Source organism: Athene noctua, chromosome Z (assembly GCF_965140245.1).
Source record: "Athene noctua chromosome Z, bAthNoc1.hap1.1, whole genome shotgun sequence".
NCBI lineage: Eukaryota > Metazoa > Chordata > Aves > Strigiformes > Strigidae > Athene > Athene noctua.
This window is the reverse complement of record NC_134077.1, coordinates 32,587,363-32,610,794: the sequence shown is the minus strand read 5'-3', so window position 1 is coordinate 32,610,794 and position 23,432 is coordinate 32,587,363. Positions and strand designations below refer to the sequence as shown.

The following is a 23,432-nucleotide window of genomic DNA, read 5'->3' as shown; positions in this document are numbered from 1 at the left end:
TAATGCTGTAGAGGTAGAAGGTGAGGGATTAATTCTGTACTTACAAATTATAGTCCTGTCATGTACCTCCAAATTATGCTTGGCTTTTTTACAACTTTATGGACTGAAGTTCGCCTTATGATTTCACTATAGCCTCACTATAGCCTCCAGACTAGCCAGTAGGACAGCTGACCAGGAGGTTCTGTTCAGGTGACTCTTCCTACCTGACCCTTCTAAAGTTTCCTTGCTTTTTTGCATTTCTCTTTCTCTTTTTCTTTCATTCAATTTGTGAAGATCCTTTCAAATTTCAGTCCTACTCTTAAGGGTGTGCAGCCCCTACCAGCTTCCTTAGTACATGGTAAATTTCATATGCATATTTTCTCATCTAAATCATTAATAATAATATTGATATTAGAGGACCAGAACATATACTCTCAGCTTTGGTAAATTCCTTTAAGACAGAGAACAGCTCCTGTATGAATACAGCTTTCTAATAATTTTTGCATCTACCTTAAGCAATTTCATCTCAACATGTTTTTCTAGCTTGCTTATATGTTAGATGAGACAGAGTCAAAGGCCTTGCTTAATTAAAAAGATGGCATATTCTGCTGTATCCATAAAGTATGTTATTCTGTCACAGAAAGAAATTAGATAGGTTTGACATAATTTATTCCTGGTAAATCATTGCTGGCTGTTGTTCATCTCTTTTTTTTTTTTTTTTTTAGTTTCTTTTCCCTTTTATCTTTCTCTCTTTTTTTTTTTCCCCTTTAATATGGTATTTTCTGATGATACTGGCAAAATATCTCACTCATTCAACATTTTCTTTCTCAGAACTGAAGTTACATGTCTGCACTAAAATTTTGTGTATCTTCCTTTCTAAATTACCCAGATGTTCCTTTGCTGGTTTACTGGTGTCTTTTCTGTTTTCCATTACTTGAAGATCCCAAATCTGCTGCTTCCCTGAGAACCCTGAATGGTGAAACATATGATTACATGATGAGAAGTTTTTAATTTTTGAGGAATTCTATGATCTTTTATTTCATAATTGCCTATAAATTGCCTAATTTTTATGCCCTTTTGAAATCCTACAGTTCATTCGTGTGAACATGTTTGTTGAGCTCCCATGTTCTGCCTTAATCATTATCAGAGACTATCAGAAGGTCTGTGTTCCCCCAAAGCCAGGACTTGCTTGCTTCTTGAGACAGATATCAACATTTTCTAAATCTTTCTTTCTAATCACATCATTCTTCTAACAAATATCTGTTAGGTCAGTTAAAGTAGAGTTTTCACCTTAAATTAATACTTGTCTCCCTGATTGTTTCCTGATCTTCTTGTATCAGTGCACAGAAATCACAAACATGTAAAAGTGTGTTGGTTCACTGAACTTATTTAATTTCTGTGATGCTGATATAAATAACTTTATCATTGTTTTAAGGGACTTTACTCTGATTGTTGCACTTTCTTGTCCCCAGCTGGTCGCAGCTGGAAAGTCTCTTCTACAAAGTTAGTAAATGCCATGCAAAGATGTGTAAACCCTTTTCATGACATAAGAACCACTCTTCACCAATGGCTTATGGAGCATCTTCTCCAAGTCAAGGAAACTAAAGCCCTCCTGCTGAACCATCTGTGCAGCCCTACTTTCATCTGTAGGATGAATCTGTCCTCATCTGATCCTTTGACCCCTGATGGAGGGGATTAATGAAAATACCATCTGAGCCTCTGACTCCTTCACCCTTGCTCTGAGCCTTATTGTTATTTTTGATCTGTTTAGAGGCACTCTTGGCTGTATTGTTAGCATTCAGATCCTTTGTTATACCACACTCACTTCAGTAGCATACGCTATTGAATAACCATCTTGAAGGGTCTCTCTAAGAATTTTTCATTAGTCTTTGTGTAAATAGTTATCTGTTGTTGGGCACACTACAAAATCTTTTTTACATGTAAACTCTATTGTAAGGTATTCTTTTTCAGTCTGGATAAGTTCATGCTTTGTTTATGCAAAAGTCCATCATTAAAGAGCCAAGACTGTCTTCTAGCAGTTGTTCCTCAGTAGTTCCTCACTGCCAATACATGATAGCTGGCTTGTTCACATCATGAAATATTAAGATCAGTGCTATGGTAAGTAGGACAGCTGTATATCAGGGAGACTTTTAAAACTCGATAATCACCTGCTTTGCTTTTGTAGAGATGAGCATCAGGAGTGAAGTCAAAACAGAGAAGTCATAAAGTGTCCCAAGGATAATATTTTGCTTTCTTTTAGCACTTTTTCTTATTTTTAATCAGTTTCTTATCTATGTCCTGACTGTAGTAAGTAAATGTGGAAACAGCCATTCTCTTCATAGCCATGATCCCAGTATATTTGGTTACAGTGTTGACTTCTGCAAATTCTGTTCTTACTGCTTTCTGATAACCAAAACTTGGCTGTAGATCTCAGCAAAAGATGTGCCTAGCTGCAAGTGCCTTTATGCTGTAAGGCATCTGTTGCTGTGGTTTTTAAGCTACTAATTTTTACCAGTAGTTTTCTTTGGTATTAAGTATACAGAATTAGAATATGTGTGAATTTTTCTCACGTGGTAATAATGATATCCGGGAATACTGATGGAATACTTAAATTGGTTAAGGTTGAATTTGTTTACAAAGACTTCTGGATCAAAACAAATAGTTTTGCATTTTAGGTTTAGACACTTCAACATTTTCCACATGAAACAATTAATTTCAGAGTGCCAATATTCTTATTTTAAATGCTGCAACAAGGTTTTTCATTAAAAAAGCTATTATTTTTTTTTTATTTCAACATAGCGTAAATTGTTAAACAAAATGGATAATGTAGTCTTGAGACAGATAAAGTTTCATTCCTTCTTAATAAAATTTAAAATGATATGTTACTGAAGGATGCAGAAACAAAAGGAAGAACAAGTTATTCTGAAATCTTTCATGTTCAAATGTTAAAGGGAATGAACTAGGGACTGGCTATAAGATGTTAAATAGAAGCATTTGATTTTTTAGGGTATTCTGTGGGAAGAAGATTTTTAGTTAGGTTATATGATCCTCTGTGTTTGTTGGAAGAGAAACCAACTGGGTTAGGTCAAGAAGTCATGAAACTAGGAAGAAATGAAACTGAAAATCATAGAATCATAGAATCATAAAGCCATAGAATCATAGAATGGTTAGTGTTGGAAGGGACTTTAAAGATCATCTAGTTCCAACACCACTGACATGGGCAGGGACACTTTCTGTCCAACCTGGCCTTGAACACTTCCAGGGAGGGGTCATCTACAACCTCTCTGGGCAACCTGTTCCAGTGTCTCACTACCCTCACAGTAGATAATTTATTCCTTGTGTCTAACTGTATCTACCCTATTTCAATTTAAAACCATTATGCTTCATCTTATCTTTATATTCCCTGTTAAAGAGTCCCTCCCCATCTTTCCTGTAGCCCCCTTTAAGTACTGGAAGGCCACTACAAGGTCTTCTTGGAGCCTTCTTTTTTCTAGGCTGAACAACCCCAACTGTCTCAGCCTGTCCTCATAAGGGAGGTGCTCCAGATCATCATTGTGACTTCCTCTGGACCTGCTTGAGCAGGTCCATGTCCTTCTTATGTTAGGGGCCCCAGAGCTGAATACAGTACTCCATGAGTGACTGTAGTAGCTGAATTGTGAATAACTTACATATTCTCAGAGAAAGTTCATCCTGTTGTTTCTGAAACATGGTGGAGAGGTCTGCAGGACATGGGACTAGGTGCTCTGTCAACTCTAACTGCATTGACAAGAAGGGAAAGCCAACATATATCTGTTCAGAAATAGCACTTTTAGATTTGTCACAGATGATACTGAATAACTATGGAGAAAAGTGACAGAGCACTGGAGAACAGACACCATTTTCTGTGATTTCTAATGACTACTTTAGACACAAAATATGAGGGAAGAGTAGCTTGGTAACTGCATGAATCTGTCATGCCACACAGCTTATGCGGACATTTTTTCCAGGCTCTCAGATATCCTTCCAGATTGACTTTGGCAGTAGTAAAACTATTTGTGTGGTTTGTGAAATTCACATAAGCCACTCCATTTTGTTATCAACTGACTTAAATAAAATGGGACCACATTTTAGTCTTTGCTTGGCTTTATATTGAGCTCTGTTGCAATTTCAGATTTTTCCCATTGTTGTCTAAAAAATGTTCAGTTGCAAAACACATCTTCCTCTATATCCATCTGCTCATGACAGAGGAATTTGGTATGCTGCCATAATTATTGTTTTCTTCTTTCTATTTTTTCTCTTCCCTTTCACATACTTAGTTTCTGATTTCATGCACCTGCAGGAGCTGGCTCACTGCTGACCCCATGTTCAGTGTTTCCAAGTACAGAGAGAGAGAGCCAAGACAGTGGGATATTTCAAGTTTAATTTTTTTCTTCACATATTCACACTCCTTTCAGTAAGTACTTTCCGAAAATTCATTTCCCTACATTTCTAGACATAAGTATCTACTAAGCTTATCTTTATATTTTTGTTCCCATGTTGGCAAACTATCTCTTGTAATTGATATGACTTGTATATTACACTAATTAACCTTCGAACAAAGATGTTTATTCAGGTGTTTTGCAAAGAGGTGAATTTTGTTTGTTGAAGAGAAAAGTTTAAGATTAAGGTTCTTCTAGTACAGAACAAGATAGGATCTCATTATAGAGCACTTAGAACAGTCTGATTGCAAATTACGCTTTTTTCCTATTATATTTGTGGAGTTCTATGTTGCTTTTTTCCTGTCAATGTGAATTCCTTTACTTCGGCATGATTTCAAGGGGTTATCTTCCTGCATATCATCTTGCTGTATACTTAGAACCCAATTTTAAAAAGGCTTAACTTTGCAGACATGCTGTTTTGTTTCCTTTAGAACAGTTTGGAAAGGTGTTGTCAGCAGATTTGTAGGAAACAAAGCAGCATGAAGGAGTAAGGGGATATTTTTAAGCATTGCCAAGAACTAGTACAGCTTTTGGAATTCCAGGAAAAATAATTTAACAGGTTTTGGAATGCAACATTTAAAATTAACATTACAAATCATTTTCCTATTATTAGTGCTATTATTTCTGTTACTCTTAGTCTCTTGCCAAAATCATTCAACTTGCAAGAAAGAAATGGAGAAATTTATCCCAGGAGTAACTAAAGGAGTTCTTAAAAATTCAACACTTGGCTTAGAGAATTAGAAATTATGTATTTAAAAGAGGGAGCTGTGCAATCATGTTGCAGAACAACTCTATTATAAAATTATTTTTTCTTCAAACTGTTAAAAATTGTAAGAGCCATACCAATAGAAAATAGAGAAAGTAGAGAAAGTTATTATTAACTAAAATATAAATGTTTTTCAAATTTCTTCTGCTTTGCAACACAAACTCTGTCCAACCTCCATCAGTGTGCAGAGCTCATGCATTTGAATGATGATGCTCCATAATGTGCTACAGAAGACCAGAATGCATATACATAAATACGGAAGAAAGAGTCTTTTGTAACTAAGTACAGTCAGGGGAAAAAGATTGCCTATTTTCTCCGGCTGAAAATGTAGCTAATAACAAGAGAAGGTCAGGCAGGAGGAGGAAATAGACCTTTTGCAGTCAGATCTGGTGTATTTCAGAAGTTTATAGGGGATTGAGCTAAAACTGGCAACCTGAAGGAGTCAAATCTTTTGTGAAATGATTCATTTTAATATTATTTATCAAGCAATAAAAAATAATTTATGAGGATCACATACACCCACATGTGCATTCCAGCAACTGGCTGATCCTTCTCTGTAGTGTTTGTTAGTTTGCAACTACACATTTTATTTTCCATGTGTTGATACAGATTTAGATAGTGAAGAGTCAAGAAAAGTCGTTCCTTTGACCTTTTCAATAAAGGTTAATCTTAGTCGGTGATTTCCTGAACCCCAGGTTGTAGGAAATGAACCTCCTCAGACTGGGCAAAGTAGGGAAGGGGGAGGTTTGTCACTATGGGGCTGCCATGCACAATGCCTGTGGGGATGTAAGGGGAATGACAGAGAAATGAGTGGTGAGTCTGGAGGGATAGGCCTTTGAGTCATGTCTCTGGAAAGTGTGTCTTTTGTGTTAATTGACACCCATGGCCAAGCTATTGCTTTACAGGCACTGTCTAGCCCTTAATCGCTACACATTACAAGCCCAAATGGGATCATTTCCAGAGCTACACACTAATAATATTTATTAGAAGGCCCAATAAAGCTTTCCTCTGTAGCCAGGCTCTTACTGTATGGTGTCATTACATAAACAAGCCTTGGAAGACTGTTTCCAGTTACAGATGTGTAGCAGAAGGCTTAATCTGAGAGGCCCAATAGGGTGTGATTTTAGATTTTTTTTCTGTCTACATAATAGTAGACTAAATATTGAGGATGATTTGGGGACTACAGTGTTTCAGCCAAAAAACATTATATGCAATAAACTATTTCTCTTTTTTTCCCACCTTCATTTTAGAGATTTGGAGGGTTTAGGATTTTTTCTTTTCTTTCTCTTTTTTATTCTGGGGAGTCTGTACCAGCATCAACTTCCCATATGTTAGAGACATCTCAGGGTTTATTAGTCAGTCTAGGTCAATTGAGATTTGCTGTATTTGCTTTCATAAAAGCTGTATGCACTATATACTTCTTGAACTGGAAATCACACAATGCTCCTTATTTGCCTTCAATCACTAGCAGATGCAGAATGGTCAGATCATTTCCCTTTAAATTGACCTAAGGGATTAAAGGAATTCAAAGGAATTTCCAACTAACTAGTGCCTCTGCTTTCCCTGACTTTACTTCTTGAGCCTTCAGGGTCAGAGTCTCTGGTAACTTAATCTGTCTCTCCCTCCCCTTGATTTGTTCACTTCCTTCCTTCCTTTTTTCTTTTTTTTTTTTTTTTCCATCTGCAGCAGTAACTGAGTAGCCAGGCTTAACTCCTATGCTTGCAGGCTTCCAAATTATTAAACCAAGTATTTGTATAAATCTGGTCGGATGTGGGTGCTCTGTTGAGAGCACAAGAGTCTGAAATGCACCTTTGTAGCAATTTTCAATCTTTAATACACAGGTATCAATAGGCATAGAATTACATCAAAGGTAAATGTGAAAAGCAAGACTGTTGGCAGTACCTTCAATTTGATATGCAAGGGTCTCAGTCTCCACTGAAAAAAAAAAAAAAAAAACACAAAAAAAACCCCAAAACCAACCAACCAAACAAAAAACCCCCCCAAAAAAACCAAAAAAACCAAACAACCAACTGTAAGGATTCGATAAGGACTGAAAGCTGGTCTAAGCGCAACAGACAGAGTACTGGGAACAAGCGCAGGTCTCCCAGCATTCATGAAAGCTGTCCTGAAGAGAAGGAGTCAAGAGGTGCTGACTCACAGTAGAAGATGCAAAATCCAACGGGGGAAAGAGGAGAGCAGGGTCACAATCTGCTTCCAATCAGGGATGGCTAATGGCAGTCCTGCATCTTTTGTTGGTTTTTGTTTCAGAAATCAGTCAGGAGTCTTTGTGTGGATTGTCTCAACTATCAAGGGACAGGAGCTTACTTAGCAGGTGGCCATCTGAAAAGTGGCTGATGCTTTTAAAAATACCTCTACCTCTTTTGTTCTCTGCCTGCTGCCATGACTTTGGTGTTTCTAGTTTTGACATCTGCTCTTTATCCAATTACTCATTTTGACTATGTACTTGTAGGGCATGAAAGGGGCTTTCTTTCAAAGGCTCTATGTGTCATTACTTTCTTTGCTGACTGCCATTTTCTCTATAAATGTGTTTCCATTTAAGAAAAAAAAAAATTCAAACCCAGCAATCTTGTAATCAGATTGGTGAACAAAAAAAAAATCAAAAAGAGCTTTCTCAGTACTTTTTCCTTGAATTTCTTAACATAAAAAGTATTGATAAGGAGTATTGATTATTAAAAGGAGGTTTTAATAACTCATGCAATGCATTATTTTTATCTGAATGAAAATCTTAAAAATGTGAACAAAATCTTTCAAAGGAAGACAGATATTTATGCGTCATATTTCCAAAGAACATGCAAAAAAATCTCTTGTCATTCCTAGAACTGCCACCTTCTTGTTCAATGAATTACGGTCATACCAACAAAGGTAATTTAAATGTTTATTTTACCTACTCACTCCTGGTTAAAAAGAGGAAAACACATAAGAGAAAGAGTATAATGTATGATTTTTCTCGAATAATGTTGGATTTTTGGATAGCAAGCAGTTGGCACTTAAAGTTATCATTTATGTTATTTCTTCACTGTAAACCAGACAAGCAAAATCTGTTTGGACAGAGCAAAGCTTGAAGTACCTCTGAATCCATCCAAAGTAGCCAGAATTGTCTCCAGCAATTTTGTCATTATTTCTTTAGAACTGAATCCAAAGAGCCTGAGGAAACCCAGAAGGATGTCAAGTTTAAGAAATCAGTGGGATCTGATGGCAGATACAGAGATAAAAAATAGATGATGAACCTGAGAGGAAAAAAAAAAAAAATTGTCCTTCTTTTTTCTGAAGTTCAATCTTATCTTTGCTTGTTCAATCTTCAGACAGGAGGGAGGAAATGTTAATAAAGCTGCTGTATCTGCACAGCAGACTTTTAAAGCTGTTGCTCCTTCTTTTGTGCACTACTGTAGTAAGTATTATGTCCTGTCATTTCTTGCTTTCTGGTGACAAGGAAGAAAGTGATTATATAAGGTAAATAAAACCTTAAATGTGGGAAACATAGAAGGAAAGACATGTTTTCTTCATTTTCACACAGGCATCTTACCATTAATAAAGCAGCATGTTAAAGTGATTTCAGATGAAATGCAAATATCTAAATTACCTTTAGAGTATCTGATTGTTTCTAGCAGCCTGTGGAAGTCTATACTCTTTTAGCCTATCCAAGATGCAGATACTCCTGAATTCTGAGTCCAAAATACAGTCTGTTGTTCTTTTATATGAAATTTCTCTCATGTTATGCTGGTGAATGAGGCACACCTATTAGTTGCTTCAGCAGAGAGGAACTGGTTAATTTCTCTCATTCATGCTAGTTTAGGAAGTAGGCACTGGCAGCTTACTGGAAGTGACCTTTATGGATAAACCCTTGAACAGAAGTAGTGTGAAGGGTGCTTTGGCCCAATGATTTTACTGAGGAAAATTGTGGGGGAATTTACTTGGCCCTTGGACGTCCAGGGCAGGCTGGTAGACAGTTACAGACAAAGCAGGGAGCTGCACAGCCACAATTTGTGCCATACACATGCATCAGGTTGAAATCTAAACAAGTACACGTGTAGAGAGAGAACCATCACCTAAATTGCTAAAATATGTATTTTATAGTGTTTTATACTATTTGGTTTTAAATGATACATGGTGGTACTTTCTTCCAAGTCTTCAGGGAAGTTAGATTTCAGAGCAAGGATGTTTTTTCTGATATTCAATCTACATTTATTTTGGCTTTCTTCCATCTTCTGACTGACAGTTATACCTTCTTGGACCAAGAACCCTGTGCAGCTCCCTACTGCAGAGCACCATGTAGTCTCCTGTAGATCCAAGCTTGTTTCTTTCTGTGGATGCTGAAGAGGAAGAGAGGCTCGGAAGATCACTCATAGTCAGTACTTGATCTGGGTAATTCTGATGTCTCCCTGGTGCCTGCATCCTGCAGTTAATCATAGCAGCCATTAACTGGTATTTAGCTGATCTTGCTGCATTTTAAGTCTTCCATTTTAAGTGGAAATACTGAAATTGATTTCCGTAGAAGAAAGCTCAGAAATTGTGTTTTTGATAATGCTGCTCAATCCTTTATTTATGGAAGTTCTCTGAACTTTCTCTGACATGTTAACAACTTCCTGTTTTATCTGAGTTGCCAAGAAATGAATATTGATGTTTGTGTTCAACATCTGCTATACAGAGGACTGTCAACTCTTGCATAGGAGAAATGATGCCTTTTTCGTAGTTTCATAAAGTGTATTGGTCTCTTTTGCCACCACTTTTCTATTACATGTTCTTTGCTAATTTTGAGTTTTCTATTAGTCTTACTGAGCTTTTTTACCTTCACTGTTTTGCAAATGCCTCCTTCCTGCTGAATATCTGTTTCAATTTATTCTCCCTCAGACACATTAACTTGACTTTTTCACATTGAATCTCATTTTGTTACTTCCTGCCTATATTTCTGACCCCTCTAGGACACTTTGTTTTATGATTAAACAAACCTGTTCATGGGCTCCATGAAAGAAGAGATCGTGCTTTTGTAGGTTTATTTTTATTGAAGCATAGTGAAAATTGCACCTTGAGGGAAGGCTTTATTACATTTAACTACTTAGCCAGGATTTATTAAAATAAACAGCATAGGAGTCAAGACCTTCCAGATGGGATCTCAGTCTAAATTGTGCTTCAAAATATATATGGACTTGTGGGCTATCTGCATATATTTCCTCTGACTAATGAAGCTTAAATCAGCCTAGATTAGTTGTCATCATTGTGGGCTCAGATACTCCAAAACGCTTTATATATCATGAATTTAGATAGGTTGAATGTGACAAATGAGGACATTTCCCTTTTCAAGGTACCTTGAACAACAATTAAAAACATCACATAAGAAAGGATTGACCTGTAACCCGTTCTCTGCCATGATTAAGGTGATTCCATCATTTTCCAGGACTCTGCCTTTTTAAAGAAGTCTTAGTTTTTGTCCTGCTGTACTGCATAGGGAAATTCTAGCTCAAGGCCAATTAGAGCTTATGCAGCATTGGTGGGAGTTGAGGGAGAACCGGATTTCTGCACTGAAAGTGTCTTTTATCAGATCATAACTCTCAACTTATTTAAGAATGGTGTAAGAATCAAAGCCATATTTTTCTGTGGGTGTGTTGAAGAGGCCAAAATCTCCAGTTAAAAGTTGGATGGCTTGATTTTGTAGAAAGTTTATAGGAAAAGAAAACATTTTACCATATGACTGGAAGGGTTGCACTGACAGGTTTTCATCTATTGCATCAGTGTAATGCTAAATGAATTATACTGATCATAGTGGAATGACATGGGATTTTTTTCTCTATTCACTGGCCTCACTGAGATCAGAGTCTAACCTACTATTTTTTTATGGACTTTAGAGAAAGTATCTAGGTTATCTGAAGGATTTCTGCAACATGCAAGAACTGTGTGAACATGTAATTTTTGCTTTATATATACATATGACAATGTTTTAGAGACAACAGTAGGGAAAATAGTTCTTGACAGAAGAGACTTGCACGAAAAATACCTTTATTTTTCTTCTTTTTGTTTTTTATCACTACAGTGATGGTAAAGTTTAAATAAGCATACTGCACAGCTATGGAAGAAATAAAACTCACAACTGTATTACATCAAAAACTGAGCTCAGGCAAGCTAAAATCAAAGTCTGTGTCAAGTACATCAAGATCACATCTTTGTCTGTGGGCTCAAAGAGCTTACTCTTGATAAAGGGGAAAAAGGCAGGAGGAAGCAAAATTTTACACTCATAACTCACATTCCATATCACATAACAGCTGCTCTGGGCTTTGTCTCATCCTTTAAATCTATTCTTTACTGAAGAATGAAAGAAAGGAATGAGAAATCATGAGAGGAGTGTGCAGTGCCTGTGCAGAGAATCTCGCCATACTGACAGCTTGCTGTAATGCCATTTAAACATAACCACCACCAGCTATGGAAACAGGAACAAGACTGTGTGCTGCGTGTGCCTTCCCCTTACCCCCTGCACACTTGTGCTCATTACAGCTCTTTCTTTAAACTGCTGGCTAGACAGCTGGCAGCGCCTCAGAGGACTGCGGAGTAAGGCAGCATATAAATTGCTGTTGCATTTTATGGCCAAGATAAACTCAAACTGCAGGGTTATAGCCTGAACTGACACACTCAAAAAAAGAACCTAGCAGGCCTCTGAAAAGCAAAGGGAAAAAGAAGGAAACAAAGCATATTTCAGTGAACCTGTGAGTCATGTGGTGGGAGTAGGGGGAAGCAAAGACACATAACATGTAGACTTTCTCTAGGTCTAAAGAGAAGAGCAAGGTTAACACTTCTGTGCTTGCAACTGTAGATCTGTAATTTTAAATTAGTATTTTTTTTAAGTAGCTTTAGGCTTGCTTGAACTGTTTATCAATGTAGATTTTCAAAGACGGCAAATGATGTGTAGTGACTACTTCCATATTATGCATTTTATTAAGTAAGATTTAATATACATGTAATTTCAAGTGGGTCAGTGATTGGATAAAGTTCCCAGTTGAACACTGAGCAGGTTGGTCTGCTTGGAGCTGTGTGTGCTGGCTCCGTGCCTCCCACATGGCTATAGCATATGATTTTAAACAATGAGTTCAAGATACAACAAAGTGTGAAAGAGTTATTAAGGTTAAAATATTATTTCAGATCCATGTTCACTTGAGATTGACTTTACACAGGGAATAAAAAACAGTGGTTCCTGATTTGTGAGGCTTTATTTAATCCTGCATGCACTGTATGGTAGGTTATTCAAACAGGATACGTTTGAACGCAAGCATGGCTTTATGCTGCAGCCTATAATACCAGGTGCCAAATATTCAAATTTTTCTATATAGACACTCAGTCCATTACCTCACACTACAATAAGTATTCCCTGAGAGTGCCACATAGTTTATGCAATAAAGAAAAGCTGAAAATATATACAATTTGACTTGTTCTCTCAGAAACAGTGATCAACTGTCAGAAGACCCACAGAATAAGCCCTGGACGGACTTACTTTCGAAAACTTATGGACTGGTGCACAGCACGTGGTATGTATTACTGCTCTGCTGAAAGGAAACATAAAGCATGAAGCTTTATATTTCAGCCAGATACTCTGGAACCTCTGGGAGACCATGGTCTAAATCAAGAATCAAAACACTTCCCTAGTGCAACTGCAAATTGAATAGAGGCTCTTGTACAGTGCTGGCAAAAATATAGATTGAGGATGACTTTGAAATGCTTAAAATGCTCACAGATCAACTTGGTGACTTTTCTAGAAAAATATTAATGTTAGATATGTATTTGTTGTGGTTTGTGGAGGCCTGATAGGTGAGAAAAGGAGCTTTTAAGAAAAGCTTTTTTTTTTTTTTGCTTTATATTAACAGTATGATGGTGGGCTTTTAAGAGTTATTATAGTGTGTAAATAAAATGTCATGACTAAGAAAAGTGAGGCAAAGTATTCTATACCATTTATTATAATAAAAATCCTACAAAGATGAGCCATAATGTTGTTTTGGTCTTTCAAATCAAAAACCATGTTGCCTTCAATCAAACTGTACTCTATACCAAGATGAGAGGCTGAGTTTAACAAAATTCTTCTGATTTCAGTTCAATTTAAAAATATTATAGTATTAGGACTTAGTACCAGGACAAAAGGCTGAAGAAAGTGTCTGACAGGGACCTCATGAAGTTCAACAAGGAGAAGTGCAAAGTCCTGCATCTGGGGAAGAACAGCCCCAGGCACCAGTATGTGCTTCAGCCACCCAGCTGGAAAGTGGCACTGCAGAAAATGCCCTGGGGGTCCTGGTGGACATCAAGTTTAGCATGGGCCAGCAACATGCCCTTGCTGTGAAGGTGAATGATATTCTGGGCAGTATTAAACAATGTATTGCCAGCAGGGAGAGGCAGGTGATCCTTCCCCTCTGCTCAGCACTGGTGAGGCCATACCTGGTGTGCTGTGTCCAGTGCTGGGCTCCCCAGTTCAAGAGAGCCATGGACATACTGAATACAGTCCAGTGAAGGTCCACAAAGACAATAAAGGACAAGAACATCTCTTCTGTGAGGAACAGCTGAGAGAACTCTGTTGGTTCATCTTCGGGGATCTCATCAATGTATGTACATACCTGCTAAAAAGGTACCAAGAGGACAGAGCCAGGTGCCCAGTGACAGGATCAGAGGCAATGGGCACACCATGAAACACAGGAGGTTCCCTCTGAACATCAGGAAACACTTTTTTAGCATGAGGTTGACATTTACAACATTTCATTAACCTTAACTACAAATCTATGGCAGCTTCTTTTCAGGTTACATACTTAATATTGAGAGAAGTGTTGGAAGATGCCTAGAAAACTGCTGAAAATTGGAAGGAACAAATAGTAGAACAAACCATACAGTCTGGGGAGTTGGCTACACAGCTGTTTGAAAGTACAAATGTTTCTAACATGCTTATGGTATTTGCCAGATTCTACTTCAATAAGGAAATACACAAAGAATGACTTTCTTGTGAGCTAAGCCACCACAGGAAAGATGTATCAGAGAAGACATGTTCTCTCAGACATGGAGAGAAGGTCATACTAAAGCCTTGTGCCTCAGCATTGTTTTTACATGGTCATACTGTCATAATGAACTTTAGTAAAACCAATAGACCACACAAGTTGCTTGTACTAGTCTTTGGTTGTAGCTATTATTATACAGTTCATGTAGTAGGTATTGTTGTAGTAGCTGCTACAAACTTGTTCTTAACTGTGTCCTCTTGGCTTGGTTAACCACACTTTCTCAGTCAACAGATACAGCCCTTCTTTCCCAGGCTATTGAGTTGAACAGTACTGCAGGGTAACAGCAAAGACCAGCTGATTTGTAACTTGAATCTGCCCAGGCCAGGTCTTCAGGGATGCTTGAGCACTTGGAGGACTTGCTCCTTGCTCTGCCCAAACTCCCGTCACTTAGCTCTGCTCACAAGTTCCCAAGGCTTATTGTCCTTCTCTTTATTGTCCACATACTTAGGCCAGCCTTTCATAAACCTTCCTGGGCCTGATACAAAAGCTGAAGGGAATAGAAGTGCTGATTCCTACTGGCTCTACATCAAACATGGCATTTACAGAAAAAATACTAGAACCAGTACAGAGAATATTAACTTGATTGACAGAAAATTGCTGATTTTTAACATTTTCTTTATGAATTTTAAATACAAAATAAAAGCATAGGAACCCATTCAAAGAAACAGGGACAGTTGCATATATCCAATTTGTACCATTTGCAAAATGTACTTAGTTTTACTTGCAGTTGCTCCTACAGAGCAGTCACAGAGAGACTGCTAAAGTCACCTGGGTACAGAGACTGCCCAGGACAGAAGGAATGCTACTAAAACCACAGAGCCTTTCTTAGGCTAGAGAAGAAACAGGGAGGAAGTGGGCAGATACACTGATCTTCCTTCACTGAACAGCTTGGAAAAAGCATTTCCACACAGAGCTGAAGAACCCTGAGGAAATACAGGAAGACAGAAGGCAGCTATTCAGGGTACCACATGGCCAAGGTCAGGCAATTCCCAGAGGAGGAGCCACCCCACAAATGCAACAGACTGGGCACTGGCTGCAGCTCCAACTTTGCCCATCACAACTCGCTCAAGCAGGGTCTCAAGCAGTAGCTCCAAAGCCACTACTACAGCAAAGGAGACAAGGACATTTCTGCTGTGAGAGAGGTGCCCAACTGGGCCACCTCCACAGTGGAGCACTTTGATGCCCAACACTGCAGCCTTTCCGCCTCCTTCCTGGCCACCAACTCCTACAGACAATGGGACACAGCACTGCCCTGCCATTGCCTACAACATTTCAAGATAGTTCTGTTTACTGTTCAACTCTTGAGTCCAAACACCTGCAGCTCTGGAAATGACAAGCGACAACTGCTATTCAGTAGCTTCCTCCCCTGCTGCTGCAGCAGCATGCCAGGACAAGGGTGCCAGGCTGTGATGTCAACTGCATGAAGCACAGGCCACACAGTGACATTTGAGAACTCCCCCGTGGCATCTGCAGTCAACTGGTGCCGGTTTGTTAGTGCTTGCTGTCTGGCAGGACCAAGCACAGCTGTCCAGGGAAATGCCTACAGCTAGGCAACACTTTGGTCTAACTCTGACGAGCTTGAAAGGGAGCCATCTCCAGAAGAAATGTCACCTGCTTCTGCTCTGGACACTCTGCAGACACCACTTCTCCTGTCCCTCCAGGATGGAATAAAGAGCACCTTGTGATGCTGATCTAGTACTTCCAAGCATGCAGTAAGCACCACAGCACCAGCAGAATCCATCTCGTCTATTCAGAGGAGACCTCTGGTGAAGCTGATGACTTTGCATCCCTCACCTTTACAAAACAACTCTGGAAAATGCTCCAAAGTCACCAGTTTCAGTCCATTTGGTAGAGTGGTGACGGTATCTGTGTTGTCATTGATGAAGAAGCCTTATAAAAGGACTTAATAGCAAGGAAAGAACCTCACAGAGTTTTTGAAGCTGATGTTAGGAAAAGTTTCCTTCATCAGCTCAACCTCTGTGGATACACCAAATTGCAACATGCCCCCAAAACATCTGTCTCGATGAGTTTCTGGCAGAATAAGCAGTAGCACCCACTGCTCACAGCAATGTACATCACTTCCCCTGCACATGAACCAACTCTCAGAATGATTTTAGCATGAGAGCTTCACCTTCCAGTGACATATGCCTTGGCAATGAAGGAGAGGAGGAGAAAGACAGGAAATGCTCACAGCATTCTTTCTTGGGTCCTTTCTCGGGTGAAAACACAAGGGTGGCCATTACTTAAAAGAACCAGAGCATAACCGTTTGGCCAGCCTAAGCTTTAGGTTTCAAATGCCCAGTATATCTTTCCAAGACCCACATCAGTCTTTTGCTATAACAAAGCTCAGTTCTCCTGCCCTGGTCTTTTCCCGTCTCCAAAGGCTGGCAACTAACTCTTCTTCTTTTGCATGTTTTAGTTTCTCTTCCACTATAACCTCAACTTGAAGAAAGATGATCCCCACTTGCTCAAGAGGTGCGAGCAAAGAGTAGGCCACGAGGAGAGCAACCACTGCATTTCCACCAGGCCCAGCTTTGAAGGAAAAGCACCCACAAGAAGCCCACACGTGCAGCCTGGGGGGGCAGCTGCTGCTGTCAAGCCTTGTGCTCCCTCCCTTTTACCATCACAGTGCAGCCAGGCCTTGCAGGGCCTCCAGCAGGCAGCTTCTGCTGCACGTGCTCCTTCAGCAAGCCACAGCATGCCTCCCGCAAACAGCTGGACACCCTGCACACAAGGGCCAGGGATTCGTGCCTTTCCACCCCTGCAGCCAGGCCCATCAGATCTGCAGACACTGGGGCTACCCTGCCTCCCTTCTGGCACACATGGTTTCCCATGGTTGTCCATGCTGGAAGCAGCCTCTGCTGTGGTCATGCCAGGGCCACTGCACACCCAAATACCAGCCGCACCTCTGAGACCAAACCCTGCTGCTGCAGGCGATGGGCTGGGACCCCACCACCAGTTAGACTCATCAGACACACTACATACCCAGGCAGAAGAGTAACAGACATCTGGGAATAAACTGTCTCAATAAGAAACCCTTTCCTGTTGTCCTGTCTTGTTTTTACACCCAGATCCCAGACTGACTTTATATTTCACCAGTCAAAGAAGAAGCAACTGTTCCACAAGTGGTGACATGATGGTAACAATCAATTTCAGGTTCTAAGAAATTCCAGATCTTTCATCTAGTTTGAGAGCTTTCCATGTTTACATAAAGTCACATAGAAGCAAACCAAGGTGGAAACGCACATTTGAATAAGGTTTGAACGTGGAAACACACTTCTTAACCAAAACCTACCCAACAGAATAATTTGTGTTAAAAACACTGAGCCAGAGCTGGGGACATGGTTTGTAATGAGTCAAGTGTTGAAAATTTCTGGCCTTGTAATGTGGTGTCCTGCAGATGACAGATTGTATCTTGCTTCAGTTTTCTATTCCTGTGGGCATCCTGTAGGGTCCAGCATAGAGTGGTTGAACCCTGTGGGTGAGTGAGAATATCCCCTGAGATGTGGGGAAAAAGTAGGAGAACAACTATTTATAATTAGTTTATATCCCAAAAACCCAAGAAATAAATTAAGCTTTACAAGCATTTAACATATAAATGGACACCAGCATCCCCACTTGCTCCACACAACAAAGAATCTCATGTCACACAGAATAGCAAGGTATTCTGAGGGAAGAATGGGTGTCCACAGTGCAGAGGTGTTCACAGGGGTGCCATCCCTCATCTGCTCACTTTCATTATGTTGCCGCTGTGACAGACCAACAAACCTCTACCATGGAAGCAAGCTCAGTGAAGATGGGCCAAGGCAATGTGACTGTGAAGCTCAGGGAAGAATGTAGTCTGGGACCACAGATGTTGCAAAGAAGCTGACTTGATCTCAACACCAAGGGGACTTGAGGGTGGCCTTTGTTTTAGATTTACAGCTATCAATAGCTATATGGTGATGAGTTGCTGGTGGGAAGGTTTTTCTCTCAATTCATTCAGAGTGTGAATGTCTCCCTGCATTAGACAGGCCAGAATGGGGGGAATGAATAAATGGCTCAGCCCAACATATAATTATAAAACTGAACAACTAAAGAAAGAATTTCATAGCGAGCAACAGGTTTAAGATGTCTTCAACCCACAGAGGCCTTTCCAGCCACTGGTGATGCCCAGTGTCCCCAGTGATGTTGATGATGAGTATATTAGAGAGACCAGTAATGGGAATCACATTGTCATCGTGATTAAACTGTTTATTGCAGTGGCTACCTGTATTTTGCTATGTGTAACTTAGATTTGTATTGTGTTATGTAATTATTTTGTATCAGTCTGCTAAATCAGAAATTCCATGTAACATCAAGAATCTTCAGATAAGTAAAGCTGATATTGAACATTATACATTCCATGTGTAGAATATCTAAAAGAACCTAGTCAGAAAGTAGTGGACTCTTGACAAGGAGGTTCCACCTGAACATCAGGAAACACTTTTTCACTGTGAAGGTGACTGGGCACTGGTACAGGTTGTGCAGAGAAATTGAAGTCTTACACCTTGGAGATATGCAAAAACTGCCTGGACATGGTCCTGGGCACCTGGTTTTAGGTGGCCCTGCTTGAGCAGGGAGGTTGAACCAGATGAAATACAGACGTCCCTGCCAGCCCCAACCATTCTGTGATTCTCGGAGATCACATCTTGCCTTACAGAGAGGCATGTTGCCTCTGTCCTCTTCTGGCACTTCTAGCAATTCCTTCTTAATCCAGAAATTCATACACAATGATTTGAGTCATGCTGGTCACATTCAGATCCTGGGTCTGTTTTGTGTTGCTGAAAAATGCTGTACCTTAGTAATATGCAATGAAAATATGAAAAATATTGTGTTCAAAGGATGCTCAAAACAGATGTGATTTCTTGAAATTCACTGGAGCCTTTCTGAAGGCTAATCACCCTCCTACGTGTGGTCCTGCCACCAGCTTCAGCATCACAGGGCTGGCTGGTGTTCGCTGCCCTGCTACCTTGCAGCCAGGAGGCTGTGTCTCTGCTCTGGTGTGTCCAGCACAACACATGCTCAAGGTGCTCAACCTCTGAGAATACAGCAGAGGAAAAAGATCAGTGCTGACAGACAGGGCCCTTTTGGGTCATACTGCTAAAGAAAGGAAATAAGTATTTTACAGAGAACCTGTCCATTTCATTCTTAATGGAAAGACAGAACTTCTGAGACTAACCCTATATTTTCTGTAAAGGGTGGATTGAGCACAAGTGCAGATTGCCTGTCACTTTCATAATTATGACACTTATAGGAACAGTTTTTAATCTCCGGAGATTTCTCCCCATGTCTGCCAGAGCACCTCTATGATGTCTTAAACCTGGCATTGATATATAGTGTCACCAGCATGTGACCGGACATAAAAGCTATCTAAATACTGTAATCTGTTCTCAGCCCGCAATAACACAGCACACATGCATCATTTCTGCTGTCTGTCATCAATCATGATGTCTGACAAGTATGGATTAAGGGCTTCATAACACCGCATGCAAACAGACAGGGGTTTGGGTTTTCTTTATCCATAAGGGAATTACATAGTTATACTTCTGTAGATGTAAGCTCTTCCAGTCATATAGAGGCAGCTATGGGACATGTTTTCCATTTTTAAAAAAACGCGTGATGTCCATAATTCCTAGGTTCTTCTCTTAGACTTCTTTCATTGTAAATGTGTGATAATTCTTACCTGGAATTCAGTTTAAGTTCTATATGTGAAGCAATGATTAAATAGATTACCATTTAGTGATTTGGTAGTTGTGTTTCAAAACTCATTCTGCTAAGGTTCTAATACTGGCTTTGCGTTGGAGATAGGCTTCCAATGACTAAAGCAAGCCTCTGGTCAATAAAAAATACACATATGTATTATATTACTAACTTTTAACATCAGGAAGTCATACATACTAATACCGTGCACTACTTTTGCAGCAAGAAGCAAAGTAGAATATTTCTTCAAAGGAATCTTGAATTTTTGTCATGATTTGTTCCTCTCAACATTACACTCACTCAAGGCAGCTTCCAACAGTTATATTATCTCCAATTTTAAACCAGTGCTGTAACTTTTTGAAGACAACACTGCAGTCTAAACCAGATATAGTAACAAGTTGCCTTGTGATTGAAAGACCCAAATTATTGCCTTTAAAAAAATTGCCCTCAAAACCTTTATTTTATTTCTTTTGAAGACAGACATTTGCTAGAGTGTCTGTCACATGATCAGCTATTTTCATGGAAGATTGCCTTTATAAAGATCTGGAGAGTCACTGAGCTATTCTCTTTAGAAAACTCATACTTCCTATGATGCTAAGTAAAGCATGAAGTGATATCAAAGGTCAGATATGCTTTAACTTATACTACTAAATCTTAATTCTCTCATCCAGGCTTCATATGTTATTCCTACAGTTGTTCTGTTTCTCTTCCACAAATCACCTCCATTCCTTAACAATTGCATCAGATTTCTCCAATTTGCTGTCTCCCACTTATGCTTTTTAGGTTGGGTCATATAATATGTTACCATGTTTTCCAGCTGAATGTCATTCTGCTCATTCACTTGACTTTCTTAATAACATTTTAAAAATTTATTTTTATTTAAGGATTTTACTTTATTGAGATGAAGTCTAGAGGATGACCAAAGAGGTCTTACTATAAAGCACAGACCAGTTGAAAATCAAAGCATTGCTGTTAGTTTTGGATTCCATTTTTCATGGATAATCTAAACTTCTTTTGCAATTATTTTGGATGAGTTACACATCCCATTTACTGCATACGTATATGGGCCTTGCAACTCATCTTTATTTTGTGTACATGGAAATTATTTGGGTGGTTTTGATAATGATACTGTTTCAGTAACAACTATCAATATCATTTAGAGTTTATCCTTGATACAAAGGAGAATAAGAGGAGATTAATAAACCATAAAGCCATCCCAAAGCCAACATCATTAAAATAAATAGCCATCATTTTCCCTTTTCAGATGTATTTCATAGGATGGGTGTGGATATGTAACTCAGCTGGGCTCACCATGCAATCCTCCATTTTTTCCTGGCTGTCACACCATGTGAGACAGCATAAGTATTTCTTGTTATATATGTAAAGATAAGCAAATTTTGCAGGTGCTGTAGAGTGCTTTCTACCAATAAATGGTATGGATACAGAAAAGAAAGGTCTTAATGAAAAAAAGTACATGATCAGTAATGTATGTTATTTTTCAAATAGAAACACAGACTTTCAAAACAAAGAAGTGTGTGGTCCCTGAAATCCATCCTAAATAAAACTGTACATAACCATAGCCAAAGTATGTCAATCAATTCCTTGCTGGCTTTTCTTTGAAAAGAAAACAAAATAGCAAGTACACAGAATGTGGGACAAATTACTGGAATCATGGAGATAAATAAATTATTCATCATTTATTACAAAATAAAATAGCTCAACAATTCATAAATTTAAGGTATGCTAAATGCCTAAACTATGCCTATTACACAAGGGTCTATTTCTGTCTTTATTACATTTTGCTTTTAACAGAGGCCTTTAAAAGAGAGGGGATATTTTTATGTGGAAAATTTACTGGGGGAAAAATTTCCATTCCATTTTTGGTGATTTCATGCGCCTGAAATTTCACTCTTCCATAAAATTCATCTGGGATAATGGAAATTTTTCACACTGAATCATATGTATGTTTGAGAAGCCACTTCTGTGTGAAATGTCATGCTCTGCAGTTCTGATCAGACACTTAAGAATTGTAGCCACATTTTAAATTTGTCTTTTGAAGGAAGAGATCAGTAAAAGTGAAAAAAACATCATTATCTAGACCAGATGACTGTTGAAATGCTCCTATGTGTTTCTAATTTGCTAGAGGACTGAAAAAATAGGAATCATTCTTTCTTAAAGAAAGGGAGCAGTGTTCCTGATACTCCAAGGGAACCTTAATGTATGACACATTTGTGAAGGGAGTGAGATGATTTCACAGAGCCCTGTCTGCTGATAGATAATCTGCCACAGTGCAAGCTGCTGATAATTCCTTGGGTTGGAGAAGGATAAGGATGTACTCTGATTTCAGCTGAGAAAGAGGAAATGGATCCTGGCTTTCATTTCTAAGGATTTTACTTTCTCGATATGTCTTGAAAGAGCTGATTCATTACTTCTGTTTCTGAGACAAGAATTCTTGCTTTAGATCATACGGAGGAGGGATGTCACAACCCTTCAGGCAAAATCCTCATTCCATATTGGTCCTTTTTCTTAAGGATGAAGGGGCCAGAATACCATGAAAGGACTATGAAAACCTTTCTTTCTGGATTGCAAAGAAGTCCCTTGTGGCGGCCAAGCTCCAGTGAAAAGTGCTTGCTCAGAATCAGGCAGCAAGCACAAAGGGCCATGTTGCCTCTTCTAGGCTGCAGAGCGGATCATGGTATGTATAGTCTGTTGGAAGACAGACATGCTCCTAGGGCTATTGTAGACATGCTGAGTTCCTCTCAGTCCCTGGATCACCAAAAACCTGGCTGAAAGCTGTCCTCCTGGCTGCCTCCTCCCTTGGCTGCAAGCTCTGTGCTGCACTTCTACAGGACAGGGTCACAGAGTTCAGTTCTGCAATCTGAGGCAACAGCTAGGTTTAAGTGACTGACTACAGGAGTTCAACAGTTTTGCACGCCCATAAGTGCCTCTCTGGTTGAAGGACAGGAGGTAGGATGCAGTCCATGATGAAGTATTGGAGCAAACAGCATGCACAAAATAGTAGTGTGGGAAACTTTAAATGCTGCATGAATCAGTCCTTTAGAGCAAATAGCTCTTCCTGCAATTTCTTTTCATTATGTTGCAGTTCATGCTCTAAATAACTTTGAATCAGTCTGATGGACACCAACAATCCCTCTATTTCCTCAATTTCATCACTTAATCTGGGATTTAACAAATATTTATGAAGTGTCATGGTTTAAAGCTAAAGCAGCATTTTAAAGTAATCACTCTGGCTATTAAGCACACCAGGTGATGAAAGAATAGAAAAAAACCCAAGTACTACATATCAGAGATTTTCTGAAGTTTTTTTGAATTGGCTGGACTATATCTCCAAAAGACAGATGGTTTGAACAGAGTTGCAGGTGTATTTTTTTCACAGATTTTGAGGCTTCCTTGAAATTGTAGCCTCTCAGTTTACCAGAACATCAAGAAATACGAGATTGAATGGTGTCAGAA

The 23,432-nt window shown here is 39.2% G+C and overlaps 1 long non-coding RNA gene across 1 annotated transcript; it reads left to right on the top strand.

Annotated features, from left to right (window-relative positions):
* The first annotated feature begins 4,300 nt into the window (after positions 1-4,300).
* LOC141973903 (uncharacterized) lies at positions 4,301-17,144 on the top strand. The gene is made up of 3 exons (XR_012635620.1): positions 4,301-4,411; positions 12,645-12,731; positions 16,657-17,144. It is a non-coding gene; the product is annotated as an uncharacterized LOC141973903 (long non-coding RNA).
* The last annotated feature ends 6,288 nt before the right edge of the window (positions 17,145-23,432 follow it).